General features: G+C 40.1%; 1 long non-coding RNA gene across 1 annotated transcript in view; it reads left to right on the top strand.

The window, feature by feature from the left end:
* Window positions 1-17867, top strand: part of LOC123386088 — a 61435-nt gene extending 43568 nt beyond the window's left edge. The window contains exon 4 of the long non-coding RNA XR_006599604.1: window positions 14256-17867. This is a non-coding gene — a long non-coding RNA (uncharacterized LOC123386088). The remainder of the gene's footprint in view (window positions 1-14255) is intronic.
* The last annotated feature ends 299 nt before the right edge of the window (window positions 17868-18166 follow it).

Below are 18166 nucleotides of genomic sequence, written 5' to 3'. Positions count from 1 at the left end.
CAATACCTTACCTCTAGTAGGACCTCAGTTAACATTGGGTGAATGGATGACAGGGATGGGAGGTGGGGGATGGATGCATAAATTGCAACACTGTTAACCACGTTCACAAGGTTAACCAATCCTTTCAATGTCTGAGGTTCTCAGGGAGACAACACACAGACCCCTCCAAGCAAATGGGTGCTGTTTATTCTTCGCTGGATCCTTTGCCTAAATTCTTCTTAGGTTTTCTACTCTATTGAGCTAAAATAGACAGAGTATAAACCTCAAGAATTCTCTTTACCTTTCTGTCCTAGTGGTCTCTCTCCACATTCCCTTTCTTATTCTGGTCCCTCACTCCGAGCTGTCACCTCAAAGCATTGGGTACCTTTAATCTCCATTTTGTAAGCCTCAGCCACAGTAGAGGAAAGAGAAGTCATCTTGATAAAGGAACTGTCATTTTGCTGTTTATCACAAAAGACTTTAACCTTGATAAGAGATTTCTTGACTTCTTTGGGCATGTGTATATTCCTGTGTAAGTATGTGTTTGCATGTGTTGTGAGGTGGAGATTGATGCGTTATATATCTAGAGTACTTTAGAGTACTTTATTTATGGTTTTCAAGGGAAATTAGTGTACATCTTTTATATACATATATACATGTGTAAGCCACAAGAACTCCTCTGGATGGTTGCCTGAGCTGCCCATTGCCCAATCTCATTCTTAGTACCAAACAACCTTCAGGATAAAACCTGTCATCTGTTTCATTATACAGTGGACATATGGGGATGTTATGATGCCTGAAGCTTTTTAGCTTAAGGAGACTTTGGGCCAAATCCATTCCTAGGGCATTCATGTGTAGATCCTATATATGTGGCCCATAGTGAGTAACCTGTTTACAATTTCTTTGTAAAAAGCATATGGCAGCCAGTTGTCTTTTGCCTTTTTCAGTTGGAAAGACATGTGGCAGCTAGCTCTCTGTATTTGCAGATGTGGGATAGCTGAAATAGTAATGTAAAGAGGTGGTGTTTTCCCATACACACTACTGCATGGTAGCTCTGCTCATGGACAGTGCTGGTTATTATTTTTTTTTTTGTAACTTGTTTCTATTCAGATTAATTATTGTTGTATATTATTTATCCAGAGCAAAGGTCTAATGAGGCTTCCACTCTATAAAATGATTTTGATGCACTATTTATTAAAAATATTAAGAGAACTTTGTTTTAGGGCATCAAAAAGAATAATTTTAGGGGTGGCTGAGTGGCTCAGTCAGTTGAGTGTCCAACTCTTGATTTCAGCTCAGGTCATGGTCTCAGAGTTTGAGAGGTCAAGCCCCACTTCGGGCTCTGTCCTGATGGTGTGGGGCCTGCTTGGGATTCTCTCTCTATGCCCCTCCTTTGCTCTCACTTGCTGTCTCTCTCTTTCAAAATAAATAAACATTTTTTAAAAAAGAATAATTTTATAAGGAATCCTGATAACTGAGAAATGTGTCTATTTGTTTAAAAGATAATGATGGACCAAGTATCTGTGAACTTAATTATCTCAAGAAACACTACCAGTTTTAGAGGCCTTCAATCCCAAGTCAGCTATTCGAGAACTAATATCTAGGTATTGGCCAATCAGAAGTTTGCTGTCTAGAAGACTGCAAACCAGTGGTTTAGGCTTCTTTCTAATGGCTGTTATCCAGGTTGTACTAATTTCTGTTTTGTTACTCATCAAATATTTCTTTACCCAACTGATATATCACTCACACTATCAAAAATATGTTGGGGCACCTGGGTGGCGCAGTCGGTTAAGTGTCCGACTTCAGCCAGGTCACGATCTCGCGGTCCGGGAGTTCGAGCCCCGCGTCGGGCTCTGGGCTGATGGCTCAGAGCCTGGAGCCTGTTTCTGATTCTGTGTCTCCCTCTCTCTCTGCCCCTCCCCCGTTCATGCTCTGTCTCTCTCTGTCCCAAAAATAAATAAATGTTGAAAAAAAAATTTGAAAAATTATTAAAAAAAATAAATACATATGTTCTGCTGAAACTGTAGCTGTTGCCTTGGTGAAAATCTCCCTCTTTATTCTTTACTCATCTGGTACTTCTTTGTCCCTCTGGCAGTTGCCACTTGGAGTGGAATAGAGCCTGGCCTAATACAGGGGAGGGGAATACCAGATTTTATCTCATATCAATTTTTCAGAGGCTGCAAAAAGGTTGGCAAAATACAGTAACCTGAAGTATGGTGTCAGAATTCATTAACTCATCTAGGGTGAACTGGCTCTCTGATAATAACCCATGTTGGCTGTACCTGGAAACAATGTGATCATTCTGCAGAACACTGGGAAATGATCCAGTGGTCTGGCAGACTTCCAGAACAATCCTTCAAGGCCAGAGCTTGGTTCTTCTTATCACCCTGGTGATATAGAACACCCAGATTCCAGGGTGCAAAGAAGGTGATGGATGAATGGACATTTGCTACCTGAGAAAAGGAATGGAGGAAGCTACTTTTTGGGCAGCCCTTACCCCTACAAAAGAAGATAGTACCTGCTGATGGAGACTGGTCTGGTTTGTACTTTCTTATGAAGTCCCTTTCTGGAAAGTTTACTTCAAAGTTCACCATTGTAGGCTTTCATTCTTTCTAGGTGACAATAATGAAATTTATGCCATCTCCAGGGTAATTATTTTGTTCACTCAGCTAATGGCTTGGCATATCATTTGACTGTATTCAGGGCCAGAGTTGTCTTTTTCCTTTATGGTGGAAAGGCTGGTCTATAAGGTACACTTAGTTTCTTGACTCATCTCCTTTCACTTTCCCCGTGTTCACTATGCTCCATCCACTTGGGCGAGACAGAGCTTGTTTCCATCTCAGGTCCTTGCCACTTTTGCCTTCTGGAACACTGTGCCTTAGATCTACAGAAGGTGGCTGTCTTTGGCATTTCTGTCTGTACTCACACATCACTTACACATATCACCCACTCTAACTTAGCCTCTTCCTTCCCTTCTACCAGTCACTTTCTATCATATCATCCTATTTTTTTTCAATATATGAAGTTTATTGTCAAATTGGTTTCCATACAACACCCAGTGCTCATCCCAAAATGTGCCCTCCTCAATACCCATCTTTATCATCCTATTTTTTAAATCACTTTCTGAAATTAACTTGCTTACCTCTTTGATGACACATTTATTGGCTGTCTTTACTGGTAAGAAAGACCCGCTATGCATATGTGTGTTCCCAATGCCTAGACACTGTATAGCATACAGTGGTGCTAAATAAATACCAGTGACTAATCTGGATTTTATTTTTTTTTTCTTCCAGCTTTATTGACTTACGATTGACATATAATATTGTGTAAGACTAAACTGGATTTTTTGTATTTATTTAAACATTTTTTCAACATTTATTTATTTATTTTGAGACAGAGAGAGAGACAGAGACAGAGACAGAGCATGAGTGGGGGAGGGGAGGAGAGAGAGAGAGAGAGAGAGAGAGAGAGAGAGAGAGAGAGAATCTAAAGCAGGCTCTAGGCTCTGAGTTGTCAGCATAGAGCCCAACACAGGGCTTGAACTCGTGAACCATGAGATCCTGTCCTGAGCCATAGTCAGACACTTCACTGAGTGAGCCACCCAGGTGCCCCAGACTAAACTGGATAACTGGAGTTTAGATTCATCTCCTACTTACAGAGTTCCTCTCTTGTAGAGCAACTTGTTTCCTTATAGCTAGAGGCTGGCTGTTATGCATTCTAGATTAAAATATTAGTGGGAGAACAAATACAATATTTTGGCTGATTTTCTAATAATGTTGAGGATGGTTGCTGAAAGGGTAGGAAAGGGGTAAAAGAAAAAATGTTCTTAAGTATGAGGTCCTAGGGATTTTCTTGGTTCCACCTTCCTGGCTGGCTTAGGACAGATGTTCATTGGAATGGAAATTGCCTTATTTATTTCCAAGCTGTTTGGTCTTTTCTTTTATCATGAGTGGGCCTTTGTGTTGGGAAGGAACTGCAAGACTTCCTGCTTACTCCAGCATAGACATCTGTTAGTCAAACAGACATTTCTTCATAGACTTCAAATGACTACTTTCTTCTTGTATGAACGGAAATATGCTGACTATAAGATGGCCAAGGAGAAAAAAAAATTTTTCCATCGGATATCCTTATAAGGAAAACTTGAGACATGTGCTTATAATGTGCAAACAGCTATTACTCTGAAAAAGAATTATTAACATGTATTAACTTTGATAAAAATAAAAACTAAATCATTTCCATTGATATAAACCATTTGTTTTTCAAATGGGATATTCATAAACTTCAATTATAAAATTAATGACAGATGCACAAGAAGTAACATATCTGGCTTCCACATGCATGCACTGGAATTAGCCCTTTTAAAATGCCCATTTTCAAACTTCCTCTTTTATAGGACAGAAGTAATTGAGGAATGACAAGCTCTTTCTTTTTACCTGTACTATTTTATAATAATTTAGATAGCTCATCTAATCTGAACTGTTGGCTCTTTGCTTTTCTCACTTGGTCATCTTATACCTGTCCCCAAACACTTCACTTTCCTAGTGACACCAGGGGTCAGGTTATGAAGCACCCTTTTGTAAGAAATGAGAAGAGGGGCACCTGGGTGACTCAGTCGGTTAAGTGTCTGACTCTTGATTTTGGGCTCAGGCTGTGATCTCACAGTTTGTGAGTTTGAGCCCTGAATCAGTCTCTGTGCAGCAGTGCTGAACCTACTTGGGATTCTCTGTCTCCCTCTCTCTATGCCCTACCCCACTTGGTCTCTCTTTCTCTCTCTTTCAAAAATAAATAAATAAACATTTAAAAGATGCGAAGAGGTTTCTCTTCCCACAAGATCATGTTTTCATAAACAATGAAATTTCCTGAAGAACTGCATAGGGGAATAAGAAAAATACTCACACTTAGTTCTTTAGTCTTTTTGTTTTTGTTGGAAAAAAACCATGAAATTATCTTTAAAATAATGTGAAATGTTATTTTAAATGTCTCTTCATCTATCAAGTGAAATAGGACTTCTGCTTTGGAGAGAACTTGAACATTGAATGAGAGTCCAACTGAGGGAAGATAAATTTTGGGGTAGGGCAGAAATAGCCGGAGTCAGGCCTTCTTTCAGGTGTACACACCAAAGAATAACACGAAGGCATATCCACTAAGGCGTATCTCACTGCATATGTATCTCACTTGCATATGCAAGAAGAAAGATTTCTGCCTCCATTTTATGACCATTGGGGGGTGTATGAATAAAGAGAAAATTATTCAGAAATTTGGATTATCTAGGACAGAAATGTATTACCTGGGGCCAAGGAAAACCTGAATATCATGGATGAGTCATCTATGACCCCCTGAAGTTATATGCAAAATTTGCTGTGCATATATGTATCCTCATTTTTCATTGTTGGTGAGGGAAGTGTCCAGTAGATTTTGTTTGGTTTTCAAAAGGTGTGTGACCTCAAAAAAGGTGAGGAATCAAAGCAACAGAGCCAGACTACCATTTCCCCAACTGTATTTCATGGGACTGAATGGACCATGTGATGTGGTCCTCATGTGGTCAGATACGCTTGGGAAGCATTGTTTAATGTGTTTCACCTGTTAGAGATTTATAAAACATTAAGTTATTGAAGACTATAGGATATCCTGAGGTAAAGAAGCCTGTTTTGCTTTGTTTAAACTAGCGTTTTATTTGACAATGAAATCCTGGCTTTTTAAAATACCTGTAAACATCACATGGGCACCAGAGTTCCACACGTGGAGTCTGAGAAACATTGAACTAGCATGTGTCACTTAGATTCCTTGCCTCTCAGTGTTAAGAGCTCTTCTTCAGGGTTGAAAAGTTGAAAAATTCTTTCTTGGGTATTCTAAGATAGAACTTGACCAATCAGAGAAATTATACAATTGGAGGGTTGGAAGGCCACTTGATTACAGGTCTACATGTAAAAAACAGGTAATCTAAGTAATCCTTCACTGGATACTTGAATTATCTCTGTGATATCACCTCAAATGGCATTTCCACAATTTTGTAATCCTTTCCTTAATAGAGAGTTAACTAACTCTAGGGCCATTGCACCATTTCTAGGCTGTTCCCTTCCTGGTCTGGCTCTTTTTTCTGGAGATGCCTCTGTGTTCTTGATAGCCCATCTGCCGTTTGAAGAGAGGGAACACTGGCTGATTTTCTTGAAGTTTTTGCTTCTCTAGGAAAGCAGCTATAGTTCCTTCCATTGTTCCTCATGGTTTTAGGCCCTCAGACCCTGGCACTGATATTTGGTTTCTCCTTTCCTGAGCCTTACTCAGGCATTCTGTCCACCCACACTGCTTTGCCAGGGTGACTGGAACATTTCATTGAAAGGGTGCATCATCTTCAGTCCCCTTTACAGGAAAATTCACACCTGCATGTTTCCATCTGGTGTCTGTTGCCACACCCAAGTACTCTCTGGCAATCAGCCACCTACCTGCAACTGGATGTAGAGCCGCTTTTGCATTACTTAGCCCTGCCTGCGTCACGGTTGGTCAACTGGGTATGGAGATCTAACTCCAGCTGGACCAATCAAATGATCCGTCCTGATGATTGGAATTGGGTTATGTTGATCCTACCTACTCGCTCCTGGGGGACTTGTATGGAGCTGGTATGGTCAGGAGCAGTGAGGGCAGCCAGGCACATGGAGAAGCTGAAAAACAACTACAGAGAGAAGACAAGTTAGATGGGCAGGAGTAAGCAGAAGAGTGCGTGAGGTGGGGAAAGGGAAAGAGAGAGAGAGAACAGCTATTTCCCATGCTTTATTTCTTGTGATCCTGCCTTTGGGTTCACTGGACTACTGCTGATTCTTTATAATAAATTTTCCTTTATTGCTTGAGTAAAAATGTAGGTTTATATTGCTTATAATTAAAATATCCTTGACAAAAGATATCTAAAGGTCTTGGAAACAGTCTCCAGGGAAAAGTTGGATTATGGCAGAGTTCTCCCAACTTGTCTCTTTTCTCCCATTCAGCACTTCATCCCACCCTCATTTGATTTATTAATCTGCCGTACTTCTGTGCCTCTGCTTATGCTAGTCCCTCTCCTACAATGCCCTCCCTTTCAGTCTGTTTAAACCCTTTAAAGATGCAATTATTCCTCTTCTCTGAAGCTTTCCCTGATCATTTAATAAATGCTTGTTGAATAAGAATAGCCAATATGATTAAAGTAATTAAAGGTCCCATAAATAAAAACAAAAGTATTGTAGACTTCTTTGAGCAAGATAAGAAAGGGAATTGGTGACCTAATGGCAAGGAATAAACAGAGGACTGTTCCACAAGTTATGCTGAAGCTGTCACTCTCTGTCTTCACTCAAGCCAATGAATGAGTCAGGACTGGCATCAAGAACAGTTTTGGGCCATAGAAAGAATTTCTCAATCTTTGTAGGATTCACTTCTACAGCAGTTGTGCAAGAGCTTGTGGAATTTCTTGTAGATTTAAAGTAGCAAACACCTTTCTTGAACCCTTCTAAAAAGGTAATTTCTGAGGGCCCTTTCTTTTAAAAATCTCTTTTTTAGCACGTGGTATGTAAGAGGTGTTTAATAAACATTTATTGAATAAGGAAGGGAATGAATGAGTATGGCTTCTATACCTGAAGTTCAACCACTAGACAAGCAAAAGGCCAGCAACTTGTTTTGCAGAAATACTTTATCTGATGGTTGGAAAAGAAACCAAATATAATCTGACACATATAGAAATGGACAGAATTCTTTAATTTCCAGAAGTAGGCAACTAAAGCAGTTTTAGAGTTGATATAGGGACAAGCAGGCCTAATGCTTAAATGTATGAGCCACTAAAAACAGCCACCACATTCCTGAATTCTTGCGCTCCTTGGCTAGGGAACCAGCATTCCGAAATCCCCAAAACACATCTCCACCATTGGCCAGGGAGCCAGAGTCTCTGCTATCCAGGGCAGTATCATGTCATGCTGAATATTTGAAAGGGGGAATGACTACCTATATCTTTCTAGCTCATTTGGGGCCATTGGCACAGTGCAGAGAGCAGGCATCCCATCTGAGGATGAGTAAGAATCCAGCCCTTTTGCCAAATCTCTTAAGAGAGTAATACAGAAGGAAATGGAAGCTCACTTCCATTCATCAGTTAAGAGATGCTTTATCTGTAGAAAGTGAGAGGAAGATGCCAACAACAACAAAACTCCTCTTGGAGTGTGAAGTGGTGCAGACCCCAGGGTTGTGGGAAAAATGCTAGTTCAGCCCAGGCTCCTCACATCCGCCCTATGGGCAGGGGAGAACCTGAATTGCTGGACAGTGTGTTCAAGTCACCAGCTGGGAGTAGGATGCTAGAGGTGTCAGGGTCCACTTTCCCCTTTTCCATTTCTATGGGAATGGATTGACAGCCATGCTTTAATTAAGTTCTCAATGGCTGAACATCCTGTAGTGAGATGAACAGAAGATTCAGACAATTAGGCTGGTAGACCAAGTTGGTTTTCGTGAGAGAAACGGATTTTTTTCCAACTCAGTTGGTGTTTATGCCTAGCTGTTTGAATTAAGTTAAATTCTGGCAAAGTGATGGGGATACACAGTTGAATGATTTACATGTGACTTGAGAAAGGACATGATTGCAAAGCTACTTCTGATCTTTAGTTACAAAATAAACTTCATTTCTTTTACTCCCCTTACTCAAAGGTGCTCTGGTCTGAGCAATTATACAAACTTCCAAAGTGGTGATAGGGAGTTGGGATGATTAAAAGCGTTCCCTCTGGAATTCTCTGCAGACCCAGCTCAGATCCTGCAGACCTTCCCAGACTCCCTCTGCATGAAGTCACTCTCCAGCCTCTCTTTTTCCATTTGCACAGTGGTCTCTACCATTGTCATGTTAGGACTTTTTGTTCTGTTTCTTATTTGGACAATGAATTTCTGTCAATGCTAATGCGAAACATTGACTTTAATGGTATAGAAGCATGATTCTTGTGCTTCTTTGGTTAGGGTTTTATTTAATTTTGTCAACTGAAGTGCATTGGAAGTACAGTCTGTCTTCTAAGTTAGGTCAAGTGCATGAAATTAATCAAATTCCAAAGAAGAGGTTGATGCCCAGACACAGCAGGAATGCTCCTGACAATTGAAAAAAGAAAAAAAAAACCCATTCAGAGGGATGATTTATCAAGGGACTATAATGGAGAATGGAGAGAGGTGGGGGAAGGGAGAATTGAATTTAACAGATGATGTTCTTTACACTATAAGAGAATGTGAATGATAAAGTTTTTTGTTTGTTCGTTTTCTGTTTTAGGTTTGTTTTGTTTTTCTTTTTTGTTTGAAGAGTCAGAACTTCTTCTTATAGATCATCTTTCTATAGATTATGTCATGAAAACCTCATGTATAAAGCATGGAGGACCAAAACTGAGAATATCCAGGCATGAGAGTTGTAGGTGACTTTCAGAGTCGCCTGATTGTTGGCTTTCTATTTCTTTAAAAGGGAAAGTATTCTGTGGTTATTTTCATAGGAGGCAAAATTGGAAAAAATAATTATGCTTACAAGCCTTAGAATTCCAAGTCCTATGAAGGCAGAGAGAATGGTTGTTTAGTTTGGAATTAGATCCTCAGGGCCTACTATAATGCCTGGCCTATAGAACATCCTTGGTATATATTTGTTAAAAATACTGTCTGAATCAGAAAGTTTCAGAAAACTGTAAGCACTTCCAGATTGATTAAAGGCACCACAACAGAATTTTTATTGCTAGTTACTAGAGGTATTTGATAGATTTAGTCCTATGCAGTGAATATATATGGCATCCACATTGGCTTTAGTATATGTTCTTGAGAATTTATTACAAGGATACCAGGAAAACCTAACCAACAGCTGCTTTTGTCATTTCAAAAGATTCTCTATTGCAAAACCTGTAGAAGTAGTAACAAGGTAATATTTCTTTGAAATGAAATGGGAATTTAATCAACTCCTACCTATGATAATTTTAAGGATCGATCTGTTAATCTGGCTATCTGAAATAAAGAGAGTTTGATATTGATCAAAAAGTACATGGTAAAGGCCATGAGTATTTGCATCCACATTTATCATACCTTCATGGAGTCTGTGTTGAGACCAAGAATAATCCTTTTTATTTCTAATAGGTCAGAACTTCATTGTGCAAAGTACGAACATTGTCTTTCTAGCAAGGTTTTATTAGTAGATCTTGATTTTGAATGATTCCTTGAAAACATTTGGATAGTAGTTGTTTCTTATATATTTGCTGAGTGACTGAATGAATAAGTGAATATGAAAGAAGTCAACAAATCAGAGAATGCACTGATTGGTTTCTTAGTGCTCTCAGAAGGCGAAGAGCTTTTCAAATCAAATTTATATATTTAATATGAATGACAAGGAAAAAAAACCCTACTTCTTTCAAGTTTCAATGACTTCTAAGGATGAGGCTAGTCGTTTCTGTTAATTGTCAGTAGCATTAAGTACCAAGAAGTAATAATATTAAGCACCGAAGACAACCTGGATATGTTTAGCTAAGTAATTCCTAAAAGGAAAGTTTAATGGAAAATTAAAGTGCCACACTAAGCCTCAAATGAAATCCATAAGCCTCAGCCAATACTTTTGTTCACTTTTTGCCCATAATTCTATTTTTAATGTCCTTGCAATTATAACTGTGGACCCACTTGCTGGGGGCAGGGGTTTGCCAAAAGGGCAGACCTTAGAACATCTCACAGTTTTCTGGATGTAGAGCTGCAGTGCAAAAATAGTGTATAAAGGACATATTTTTCTTTCAAAAGAAAGAAAACCCCCAGCTCAAACCATGCCCAGGCATACAGAAGAACAACACTGCATGCCGATGGTGCCATGCCAATTCTTAACAGTACCTCCAGGATTGCCCAGCGTTCCGGCCTGGGTTCAAATTCAGGTTCAGGTGGGAGAAGTAGTATTCAGCAATGATTTGTGCTTGGACAAAACTATTCGCAAACCATTACTCAATTTGCACATCCCTGGAAGAGAGGTAGCCACATGCATTATAGGCAAAAGAAAGTGAATGTAGCATTATTAAAGTTTTCAAGTCAGGTTTTTATATTATAATTACCGAGATAATTACTTTAAAAATACTTCCCTGTGAATTAGGTTTCTTTTGAGCAAAGGTCAGAAATAAGTCAATTTTAGACTTTTTTTGGTTATATACTTGGGTGATACGGAGTGTTGCTTCCTTGATGCTTACATTTCTAAACACCATTTTTTTTTAACCTGTGACTCCAAATCGAACTTGTGTTGGGAAATGGGTCATATACAGGGCCTTTGATTTCTTGACCATAGAAATAGCCACAAAAGTGTATTATTCTACAGGGCTGGAACCCATGGCTATGGTCTTTTCCAATAAAGCTCCACCAACAGGGAAGCTAGTGTTTATTTAGAAATGGCAATCACACTGTAAAGTGACATGCATTCTGACAAAGGCATGGGATCTGGTGCCTAGAATTCTTAATTTTTCCCACTATTGGGATTCGTAGGGCCCTTGTCCTACTCCCTCTTGCCCTCCCAACACGATCCCTGCCAAAGCCAGCTCTGAACACTTTCATCAGTCTGAGACTGATAATCAAAACCAAGGCCAGTTTCCTTTGAGCACATCGATAAGGCAAGAATGGCTTTCCCAAGGAGTGGCTTGAGAAAACAAATGCTTGGAATATTCAAATTATTTCTGTTTTTCATAATTTATTTGTTTCTCCTTCCACCCTAGCCCAGACTTGCTAATCCCCAGCATTTCTACTTGCCTGTAACGGACAATCATAAATTTCCAGAGAAGTAAGGGTTTGTGGGTCTGAAGCACAGTGACGTTGTTTGTTCAAGATATTTGGAGACGGTGCCAAATGCATAACAAAACATGGTTTATGGCCTTCATTTGGCATTGATTTGTGCTAGAAAACTCAGAGTATCATTTCCTCCAGAAGGTTTTGCATTTTTGATGAGAGAAAATATTTTCAACAACAGAATTCTTGAAGAACTTTACAATGTTTAATTTTGGAATTCCTTCAAAATAAAGCAGCTTTAAATTTTTCTTGTCATTTTAAGTTGTTGCTTTTAAATGGAGCCTTCAAAGTGATCTTTCCAAGGAGTATTCCTTTACAAACAGTCATTTGTGTATCCTGGGGGACACAAGCCAACTTGAAGCACTGGCCGTGTTGTTACAAATGTAGACTTTACAAGAAACTGGTGGCAAGAAACAACATTACACTGGTATGCACCCTGCCACCTGGGCCTGAGCCAGAATTCTTCCAGTGGCCTTGGAGCCTCTGGAGAGATGAATTGTCCAGATTCCCAACAAAGATAGCTTTCACCAAGGAAGAACTCAAGTGTGAGCAGATCAGAAGACTCATCATGTCCAATAGAGAGGGAATATAATGTTTCAAGAAATCCACTGCACAAGAATTAGAACGAAAAATAAATTAAAAAGCAAGTCAGTTTCTCAAACGCAAATGCTTGTTACTCACTGGAATAGAAGGGGTGAAACAAAGGGAAAACCAGAGGGGCCTAACAACCCCTAGGTCACACGTCCTCCACAGTGTTGACTTCCCTCACTCAGATCTTTCCTTTGTTAGGAAAAACAAAACAAAGCTAAAGAACAAAACTATTAGGTAGGGTCAGCACAAATGGAGTCAATTTTGAAAGAAAAAGCATTGTTATGAGTGATGCTAGGCCTGATCTGTCACTAGTTTGTCTGCAGGCTCCATAAACACAGATTCCTGGCCACACCCCCAGAATTTCTCATTCAGTAGGTTTAGGGTGGGGAGCGGGTCCCAGAGTGAGCAATTCTGACAGATTCCTAGGTGATATGATGCTGCTTGTGTGGGACCAACTTTGAGAACCATTGTTTTAGCATCATTCATTAGCTTTGAGATCCAAGGAAATGGAAGCACATGATTTTAAGGTAACTTTGTGATAGTTTGGATTTATTCTCATGCAGGTGTCTACCCATGCAAACTACAATAGGGGAAGCATGTGCCTGGATAATTCAGGCCACAGACTTCATTAAAATATTTCATCCCATATTTTCCTATATAGGAAGTTTTTTTTCCTAGGAGAGTAGAAGGGGAGTATTTTCGAATCATCCTATGATTGCTTTATCGCCCTTCTTCATTTTGCATATGGATTGCAAGGTACTATTTGTCCTAACAAGCATCTATTGACCTGTTCTCTAATAATGACTTTACTCTGGTTTCCTGTTTGTACAAGGTCTGGAAAAAACTGTTAGGAAATGGAGAGTGTGAATGGGCATGGGGTCTTCTAAAGAAACTAGTTCCAAGGTACATCCTTTTCATGTCTGTGGGAAAGGCCACAGGCAGTCTGATGATAAGTTTATGATGTGTTGTTACATCAAGCCTGGATGAACCAAAGAAGTGCTTCCTATTCGTCTTCAGGCCAGGCTCTAATTAGGGAGACCCTGGAAAAAGCCACAGAAGAGCCTCAGAATCTCCAGGAGAAATTCTGGGGCAATTGGTAAGCATTTCATCCCATAAAACTGCATGATGACAAGGAATAAAAATAATCTTAGTATTAACTTAAACTGACTCTTGTTTAATGCCAGGAGTTCTTAACTCCTATTCTATTTTGCCTGCATTTCCAACCTTTGTTTTGTAGGCCTACCTGAGTCTTTCCTTCTGGACACTGTTTGTGTTTGTCTTCGTTATAATGCTAGTGAGACCTTAATTGAGTGACCCTGAAATTCTAGAACGTTTAATAATTCTTTACAATCAGCTACTCACCTGCAAAATAAAAACCCTTGTGAATGCTCTTTAAAACTCACAAGCAAACATGAAAGTATGGGTATCCTGTTGGTGGCAATGGGCAGCTTTTAGAATCATATCTTCTATCTCCTAAAACAGACTTCCAAAGCAGGTACTTTAGGTGGGGTGTCAGGCATTCAGTTTAATCACATGAAAGGCCACATATATCATGAGCAAGGGACCACTCTGCAGTGAGCATTATGATTCTGATGCCTTTTAAGTCAAGTTTCTGACACTTGCAACTAAGAAACCTATGGTCACAGGACCCTTTTTGATTGTAAGAATGGGAGAGAAAGCCCAGCATCACTGAGACTGCTCCAAACAGAAGTAACATCCAGTCAGCATCACCGAGACTGCTCCAAACAGAAGTAACATCCAACCAATGCTGACCTGACTTGTCCTCTTCATTTTTATATATGTTCACTGAAATTCACCACTCTGAGCTTTAGACATACCCCACCTCACCTTTGGGTCTCTCCCTATGAGTATGATTCAGTAAGAAAGCACTATTCTCTTTTGCATTATTTTGCTGCTGGGAAACTCAGCTGTTGGGACCACTTGAGAGTCCACATTAAGAAGCAGATGTTCTCCTTCACCTCTGGGAAATCTGGGATGTGTGGATGATCAGAGGCTACCAGAAGACACGTATGGAAGCAGCTCTAAAGGTAGACTCCTGTAAATTCTGTAAGTAGGAAACTTTGTTGTCAGCATGTGCCCGGTTTCCCTCTTGGTGCACTCCTCTCTCTTAAAGATGTACCTAATGCCCTCAAGCTGTGTTCTGGGTCTCCAGTGGACCTGTGGGTCTACTTAAGGTGTAGAGACTACCCGGGATCTAGCTCTCAGACCATCCGCTGCTTCAGACTTTCTGTCACCTCAGGGTATGGAGACCATATGGTCTAAGCTACAAATAGGCTTGCCTAGAGTAAAAGTGTGAAGTAAAAGTAAAAATAAAGAGCCTAAAGTAAAAATGTGCTGAAGAGAACCACAGGGCAGAGTATATAAAATTAAAATGATCCCAGAGAATCACCCTGGAAGATATGCTTTATGAGGGGGAGGATCTTGTCTGTTCAGTTCACACCACAATCCCTAGCACCTGCCTACTATGTAGCCCATAGTAGGTGACCCACAAATATTTTTAGACTCAGTGAATGAACATATAAAGTCAGGATGTATGGTCCAGTGTAAGTGCCATTCAGCAAGGTACCTGCTCTTATCCCAGCAGGCTGTGAGTTAGAAAAGAGCAGGTCATCTACTGCAGACCTTGATTTTAGTGACTGACAAGAACAGACCAGGAGGAACTCAGGAGTCAGACACTGATGGAGAAGGAGATGACTTAGGCTTAAAGAAAGGAAAATACATGTTTATTGAATGCCTGTGCTTTACTCACATTATCAGTTTTGCTTGGTGCAGTAGCCCTGAAAAGTAAGTCTTAGTCTGTATGTTTTATTAATTAGGAAACTGAGATAGGCATGCTAGCAAGAGGCTGAGCTAGGATTTGTACCCAGATATTTTTGATCCAAAGCTCATCCTGTTTAGATAAACTGGTGATGGAAGAAGAGGGGCTTCTCCAAAAATTTGACTAGATCATGGCACGAGTTTAATGTAACGTCTCCTGTGCCTCCAATATGACTCTATAGGACATTACCTCCAACTACCCACAGCTCCCTGACTCAGCTTCTCAGTGACTCTCCATTCAGAATTCCTGATGAGAATCAGTTGACCCAGCTTGTAGAGAATATAATAAGCAGGTACAAATGTAGCTTAATGTACTCATCTCCTTGTTAGGACAAAAGTAGAACAAGAGTCCTTTAAATCAGAGTGGCTATGGGAAGACAGCTGTCAGTATTTCTAGGATAAACAGGTGCAGCTGACATCCACCTGCAATCTTATTCCTCCTTTTGTTCTTCCATGAGTATCTGTCCCTATTTTTCTGCCAAAATGAGATGGTTTTACTCTTTTTACTTCTTACCCTTGCACAAGGTACATTATATTGGAGTCTGTTGTCAACAGAGTCGTAGGTAACTGATGTATGTTAAATATTATATATATAAACTGTGCACCTTTGGGTGCTGCTAAAGTAATGATGCCTCTTGGCATTTACTGATAAAATAAGACAAGCTGTTTATTCATTCATCTGGCCCTTGAAGCTGGCTTTTGAATGAGGAGGACTAAGTTTGGGAGTCGGCCTTTGCTTTCACTGTAGCTGTGTGAGATCAATCACTGCAAGGACTGTGGTAAAAGTAAAGGAGGTATAGGAGAGCCCCACACAGATTTTCCTTGAAGAGAGACCCTGCTGCAGGGGGCACAGTGAACTTTGCAAAGGGAATCCCAAACAAACAGCTTTGCCATGCCTTCTCCCATGAGATTTGAAGTTTCTTTTATTTCCTGCCCACTCAGAGCTAAGATAGCGGTAGGAGGAAAGCCAGTGTGCTGTTAAATGGTGCGTTTGGGTTTGGAATGATCTGGCTTAGTCATTTCATTAGGGAATACCCAACTGTCAGAATTTTAGGATCTTTCCTCGTGGGATGGTATCTTAGTCCATTCATGGCAATGTAGGCTTTTTCTAGCATGCCCTTCAAAATTCTTCCAGCCTCTACCCATTACCCAATTTTAAAGCCACTTCACATATTTGGGTATTTGTTATAGTAGCACCCTACTTCTTTCTCAGTACCAATTTCTGTCTTAGTCCACTTTGGTTGCTACAGCAAAAATACCGTATCTTTAAAAAAAAATGCCATAGACTGCGTGGCTTATAAACAACAGAAATTTATTTCTCACACTCTGGAACCAAGATCAAGGTGCTGGCAAATTCTTTGTTTGGTGAGGGCCCACTGCCTAGTTTCTGGATGGCTGTCTTCTCACTGTGTTCTCACATGGCAGAAAGGGTGAAGGAGCTCTGGGGTTTCTCTAATAAGAGCACTAACCCCATTTGTGAGGGCTCTGCCCTTATGACCTAACCACCCCGAAATGCCCTACCTACAAATACTATCTCACTGGGTTTAGGATTTCAATATCTGAATTATGGAGAGACACATTTAGTCTATAGCAGATGGTCTGTTTCCCCAAAGATGAATCTCATCTTTTTGCTGGGGTATATAAGCCTGATTTGCAGGGTTCTGAGAGTCATGTGGGGAGAGGGTATATGTTTGAGTATGTGGAGCTGGGCGAAAATTTTCACCATTCAGCAGTTAGACTTTCACTTCATCCCCCTATTTTCAATAGGGCACAACCTCCCTCAGCTTTGTCTGTCATTCCTGAATCTGCATCTCTCTGGTCCATTTGCTTGACAAGAAAGTTCTCTGTTCTTGCTTTCTGCTCAAATGGGGGAAAAGACTGCTTGCTGCCTGCAGCAAAGAATAGGAAAAGGTGGTCTGAGTCTAACTTCTCATAGAATCTTTCAATGAATTCTCTTTTCAAGTTTGTCTTCCACCTCCAAGTTCAGAGACATTAGTATCTCCCATTTCTTCTAAAATTTTGTTGCAGCTGTCTCCCCCCTCTGTTCTGTTTGTCTCAATTTATGCTCCCCCTGCCCCATTTTATTTTGATGAGGTTTGAGGTAGAATAGGAGGTAAATGCATGGGTTCAGTCTTTCATGTTTAACCGAAGGCTCCTCCCAGGAGCTCTGGAGGGTCTGCTTGGCAGCAGTTACTCCTGTTGGGTGGGTGGGTGGATGAGGGGTGGTTACAGAAAGGAATGTAAGCTTTTAAACTTTAAAGGTAGGTTAAGCTTGGGAGATCATATCCAACTCCATGATTTGACCCTGAAGACAATGGAGAACCTCTGTAATCTGCTGAGTATGAGTAGAATTAACTCCAGACAGCTCAGACTTCAAAGCATGTAACTTTTTGTATTGTCACTAAGTTAATTTTTTGAGTTGCCTAGGACAGGACTACAGCTGGGTGATGCTGGGGTAAGATGATCAAGAAGCCACCAAAAAAATGCCAGCCTGGTTTTCCTTGGGTATACAAAAATCTCCTGCAAATTCAGTTATTCTTTAATAATTAGTAACTTACCGATCTGGTTGAATGGGAAGATTGGTTACATATAGAGGATTTATCAATTAAGTAAAAAATATTGAGAATTATTAAAGAAGTTACAAATATAGAGAAGAGAAAAGCTAGATTGACTCGTGATATTTGATTGGATTTGGAGATACAGGTGGGGATTCATCATTTTCTTTTTTTTTTTAATTTTTTTGTATGTTTATTTTTGAGAAAGAGAGAGAGACAGCATGAGTGAGGGAGGGGCAGGGAGAGGGAGGCACAGAATCTAAATCTAAAGCTCCAGGCTCTGAGCTGTTAGCACAGAGCCCAACGCCGGGCTCGAACTCACGAATCATGAGATCGTGACCTGAGCTGAAGTTGGATACTTAACCGACTGAGCCACCCAGGCGCCCCTCATCATTTGCAATATATAGAGTTAAATATAGGTACATAGATATAAATCTATGTGTATA

Source organism: Felis catus, chromosome B3 (assembly GCF_018350175.1).
Source record: "Felis catus isolate Fca126 chromosome B3, F.catus_Fca126_mat1.0, whole genome shotgun sequence".
NCBI lineage: Eukaryota > Metazoa > Chordata > Mammalia > Carnivora > Felidae > Felis > Felis catus.
The sequence above is the reverse complement of the archived record's forward strand: the minus strand, read 5'-3'. Positions and strand labels throughout refer to the sequence as shown.